We start from the raw sequence: 6,206 nt of genomic DNA on the forward strand, positions 1-6,206 counted from the left end.
GAGAGCGTAAGTAAAGACACAAAAGGACCGTTAAAGCATTAGAGGAAATCCAGCTAAACCCTTGAAGAAAAATAATAATAAAAAAAAACAGTGACACGTTTTTGGTAAATGCAGGTCCACAGCCCAAATGTAAGGTTACCATCCAGAAATGTTGACTAGATGTCATAAGAATGTCAAAAATGCAAACTTCAATAACTTGTTTTCTAAAAGGCCTTAGTTTTGCACAATTTCCCCCTGACAAGTAAGTTGACAAGTAAGCAAATTGACAGATGCCGATCAGACAAATTATCAAATCTTCACTCACCCCACAACACTTGTGATTGGTTGTTGATAAAAGTATCTTTTTAAAACAACATTCTGTGGTTGGCTGTTGTCAGATGTTTTTTTTTTCTAGCACTGAATGTGTACAGTGATTGGATGTTATGAGAGGCATTCTCTGAAAGTGAAATCTAGAATTGACTGGGTGTATAATCAGACCTTTCTGGAAAACTGTCTCGAAACTGAGATCTCCACTGATTTCATGCTATCCCAAATACTTTCCCTTTAAACATGACCCTGAAAGTGAAACCATAACAAATCATGAGTGCTGTGTGCTAATTACTCGCTAGCGGTAGCAGGGCCTCGTCGGCCATGTTTATCTGCACCTAATGGCCACACGGTCGGCCATGTTTATCTGCACCTAATGAGCACACGGTCGGCCATTCAGACAGAGAGCCTCAAATAGCCGGCGTGACTCAGTGCTCCATTATCAGTCTATACAGTCTATGTAGGTCTGTGGTCTCGTGTTTGTGTAGCCATACATCAACGTAATGAGAACGTCAGGCTAATAACACAGTGTCTGGAGAATGCAGAGAGAGAGAGAGAGAGAGAGAGGGAGGAGAAGAAGTAACAAATGAGTGGGCAACAGAGACTATGAAAGACAAGGTGACTATGAGAACCTCATATGGAAAGAGAAAGAGAGAGTGGGAGAGAGATTGATGGAGTGATAAAGAGGGAGAGATAGAGAGAGAGTGTGAGTGAAGGACAGCTTGGATGTATGTGAGGGTGGGAGACAGAGAGAAAATAGGGGCAGAGTGTGTAAGTGAAGGAAGAGAGAGGGAGAGAGAATAGACAGCGCGTTCTTTCCTCTGCCCACCACAGTGGCTCTCTCGCTCGTCCTGAAGACTCTGGAGGTTTTTATGGTTGTGGGAAAGGCCAGCAGGTCGCCCCCAAATTTCGTCAGAGATTTTTTTTATATATACCTCCCTCCCTCCCTCTCTTTCTTTCTCTCTCCATTTCCCCCCTCCCTTCCCTCCTCTCCTCTCCTCTCCTTTCCTCATCCGTCTTCCCTTCCTCTTTCCCTCCCCTCCAGAGAGAGGAGATTTCTGCCTAGTCCTGTCCCGGCCCTCCCCTACTCCTACCCCCACTCCTCTTGGCCGTGGCCTGTTTACTTTTATCCGGCCTCCCACTGGGCAGCCCAGGGAGTCGGGGGGGGGGGGGGGGTGGGGGGGTCAGAGGGGTTTGGTGATGGGGGGTTGGATACGTCATTGCAGTCGTTCCTACTCGTTTTTTTTTATCTCCATCCAGATATTTTTGGGCCCCATTTATCAAAACGTTTGGATACCAGTGAAGGGTGCAGTCCTGGATTATAATCCGTTACAGTTTCGGGGCGAATTCAAGACCATTTCCCTCACATTTCTCTCGCTGTGCATCTAGTCTGTGTAGATGTGCTCGGTCTTGACTCGACTGGCAATGAGAGACAAACAGAATGGATCGGACTGAGCTGTATACAATCACAAAAAAGTCAGGGCTGCCAATTGATAGGCTGTTTCAGCAACACTTAGGAATCAAACAGTGCTGCACCTTTAAGGAAAACGAGTGCACAGAGGCCAGAGTGGAGGGAACAGTACACTGGCCTGGCCTGCACGTCCTCCTCCTGGTTCCTGGATCTGCTGCCTGGATCCATTGGGCCCCTTTTAACTCCGCTGTTTGCCGGAGATGAGATTAGATGAGGGGGATGGGGGTGGGGTTGTGGGGGGGGTGCAGGACCCCAAATCCTGGGGTCCATGGACACGGTGCTTCTTTGGTTCCCTTATGGTGAGAGTAGGCGGCGTAATGAGAGAGCCGATCGGGTAGACAAGGTTCTGACCTGAGTTTGACTAACTGTGTGTGTGTGTGTGTGTGTGTTTGTTTTAGTTAAAAGGAATGGTGGGATAAAGATGGCCTTGTTGTAGTTTGGCTCTAACTGTGTGTGTGTGTGTCTGTGCGTGTGTGTTTGTGTGTGTGCGTGTACATATGTGTGTGTGCGCTAAGGGAAATGATGGGATTGAGATCCTGTCTGGGACAAACTACGTATTTGAGTGTGTGTGTGTGTGTGTAGGAGAGTGTGTGCGTGTGTGTGTTTAAGTGAAGTGTGTGTGTGTGTATCCTCACGTCGCTTGCAAGGGAGGGTTTGGTTTCGCAAGAACAGGACAAGAAAAACATGGCTTCCCCACTTCACTGGAAATCTCATTAGCAACGAAACAACTGTGCAATAACAATGCGGTCGGCCGACTGTAAAATGGAGGGGAGCAAGAGAGCAAGGGAGCTGTGAGCGCCAGTCAGCCAGACCAGGGGTCCCCCTCAGCGGGCAGCGCGCCTACGAGCCCGGCTTCTATGGAGGCGGCAGATGGAGCTTTTTGGAGGGAGAGAATGACCACCCGATACAAATGTATACGTAAATTACCTCTCTGTGAGTTGAATGAATGGCCGCACAAACCATTGACCGGTGACTTCTTGCCAACACACACACACACACACACATACACACACACATACACACTTTTTTCCTCCAGCTGAACTGAACAAGGTCTAATGAAGTACCAGAAAGCAGGGGGTAAAAATCTATCTCTAGTCCAATAGGGTTCCGAGTGAGCCAGACGTTCTCTAACCTCGGTGGAGAGATAGAACCAGTGGGGAGAGAGAGGAACGTGACTGCGGGTTTTTCCGGTGCAAGCGTAGGCGAGGCAGTGGCTTTGATCAGCGTCGACTCGACCCGGAGTGTGAACCCCACCAACGCTGTGCTCCTTCACACACACACACACACAGACACACACACTGACTCACACAAGACTATTTGTATAAGAATCTCTGAAGGGGTTTTGCCTGTCTCGCTGTGTGTATGTGTGTGTGTGTGTGTGTGTGTGCTGAGGTTGGGGGTAAGCTAACAGCATGGAAAAGAGGTAGCGAGAGTAACTGTGTGTGTGTGTGTGTGTGTGTGTGTGTGTTTATGGCTGTGCTAAAGGAGTGCAATTGAAGCAGAGAGAGAGAGTTTGTGTGTGTGTGTGTGTGTGTGTGAACTGTTCCTGGCCTCTCCATGGCCAAAGGAGAGTGAGCAGGATCATCTGCCTCTATCCTTTACACAGATGTTCCTTATCCACACACACACACACACACACACACACACTCACTAACACCTGTGAGAGTAACCAAGCTTCTTCTCGACCAACAAGTCCCTGTGGTATCATAACATGGAGTGTATGTGTGTGTGTGTACTTGTGTGTGTGTACTTCTGTTCATGTGTGTGTGTGTGTGTGTTTGAAATAGATAGAATGAGTGTTATGAGAGTGCTGGCAGGAATGATTCAGATGGGTGGTAGAGAGACACATGCATGCATGTGTGTGTGTTTTGCTGAGCGTTTAGCACCCCCATCTCTCTCTCTCTGTGCGTGTGTGTGTGTATGTGTGGTTGGGTGTGTGTGCGTGTGTATGGGTGTGTGTGTGTGTGTGTGCGTGCATGTTTGAGAAACATGGTGGGGTGGATGGGAATAGTTGGACAGTTAAAATATGTGGGTCAGGGGGCCCTTCTGCTCTGTTTGAGATTGACTGGGGCCCATGGGGCCCCCACACACACAGGCACACACACATTAAGACACACACGCGCACACACACACACACACACACTAAGACACGCACACACACACACGTACACACACACACACACGCACACACACACACACACACACACATATGCATGCACACACACACACAGGCACACACGCACGGACATGCACACGTGCGCGCGCACACACACGCACGCACACACGCACGCACGCACGCACACACACCATAATGAACAACAGTACTGCACTTGCTCGCTTCCAAATATGCCAGTTACTGACACAAATACACCACACACACGCGTACACAAACAAATATCTGGTATTCAAACTTCCTGCAATCAAAAATATTGCACACAAACAAAAATGCCCCCACCCCACCCCCCTCTCTCTCACATACACACAGTTAGTTCCGGTCAAACTAATTATTAATCTCCTCTTGAACAGGGAGTATTCCACATGTGGTGATATCTCAGGACATCCTCACTTGGTCTCCTCACTGCAAGTAATCTCTGCATTTTGCATTGTATTGTCTGACATGACATGTTCCGTTCATTGAAAGCGAGAGAGCAGCGATTTCCTAACATCACATGTGACAGTTACTGAGTGAGAACATGGAGACGACTGAGAAGGGTGAACGACTCCGCACTCTCACTCACGTCTTATTGCTTCCTGACTCTCCCTCATTGTGTGTGTGTGTGTGTGTGTGTGTGTGTGTGTGTGTGTGTGTGTGTGTGTGTGTGTGTGTGTGTCACTTCCTGTGTCTCTAGCGAGGCACTTCCTCTGGCCGTCCGACAGGACAGCAGAGCAGAGCAAGGCAGGAGGCAGTAGAGGAAGAGGAGGAGAGGAGGAAGAGGTGGAGGAGTGGACAGAAGAAGAGAGGAAAAGAGAGAGAAGACAGCCGAGAGGAGAGAAGAGGAGGGGAGGAGGAGAAAATGGAAGATAGAATCTCCTCCTCTCCCTCTCTCTTTTCTCCTCTCCTCTCCTCTTCTGTCCTGTGGGGCTCCAGGACTGCCTCTGTTCCCAGGGGAGCTGCTTTCCCCCCAGCCCACCCTCGCCCCACTTCCTGTGGGCCACCCGCCACCGCCATCCATGGAGGACAGAGCTGGGCAACGTCACCAGATGCGTCAGACATCCTCTCCCCCATATCTTTCTCTCTCTCTCTCTCTCTCTCTCTCTCTCTCTCTCTCTCTCTCTCTCTCTCTCTGTCTCTGTCTCTATCTCTCTCTCACACACACACATACACACACACACACACCTCACACAAACAGACACATACACAGAATACACACACACACGCAAAAAAACATGCACACACTGCACAGAACTTTAATAACCTTCCAAGGAAAGGACAGCACACACACACACATACAGGATTTTCAGAGCCTACTCAAAGCATTTTCTTCTTGATGTCTTTTACCACATATGAACATTCCTTCTCATTTTCTCTTCTCTTTCTCTCTCTCTCTCTCTCTCTCTCTCTCTCTATCACACACACACACACACACACACACACACAAACACAAACTGTGTGGAAGATCAGGGGGCAGGAGGCTAAATGCAGACATTGTTTCCCTTTTCTCTCTTTTCTCTTTCCCTCTCTTTTTTTGCATCTTTCCCCCCTGTGAGAGAGCTGTCTGTTCCCTGTCCACAGTCATTGAGAGGAGTGTGAAAGAGAGAGAGAGAGAGAGGGCTGTGACCATATAGAGACATCCTCCTGGTCTCCCCAGATGTACTCAGCTCTTCTCATTGAGTCAGATATTCTGCCCTACTGGAGTGGAGCTTAGGGAGGGAAGCACTCCAAACACACTTATATCGGTGCTGTTTTTACGTAACACGCACGCACACACGCACGCAAGTGCACACACACACACACACACACACACACACACACACACACACACACACATACACACACACACGCACAAAGCAAATAAACCACCACCCACCAACATCCTTCTTCTTTATCTTTCTCTCTCCCTCAATCCCTCCCTCCCTCTCACTCTTTCTCTAGCTCTCCCTCTATCCCTCCCTCCCTCTCACTCTCTCTCTATCTCTCCCTCTCTATCTCTATCTCTCACTCTCTCTCTATCTATCTCTCTCTATCTCTCCCTCTCAGCATGTATCTCTGTAGATCCCCCTCTCCATCTCTCTCGGTCAGTTCCTCTCTCTTCATCGTCTTCCATCTGTTTCCTTTCATTTCTCTCTTTCTCTCCTCCTCTCCCCCGCACATTATCCTCCATTTCCCCCCTCACTGTCCTGATCTCCACATCTCTCTCTCCTTCTCCCCTGCATCTTTTCCCACAACTGTCTGTTCTCTTCTCATTAGAATAGTAGAAGTAGCATAGAG

This window comes from Alosa pseudoharengus, unplaced genomic scaffold (assembly GCF_046254945.1).
Source record: "Alosa pseudoharengus isolate Yale_2024_CS ecotype anadromous, Long Island Sound unplaced genomic scaffold, YU_APseudo_1.1 YU_APseudo_1.1_scf_21, whole genome shotgun sequence".
NCBI lineage: Eukaryota > Metazoa > Chordata > Actinopteri > Clupeiformes > Clupeidae > Alosa > Alosa pseudoharengus.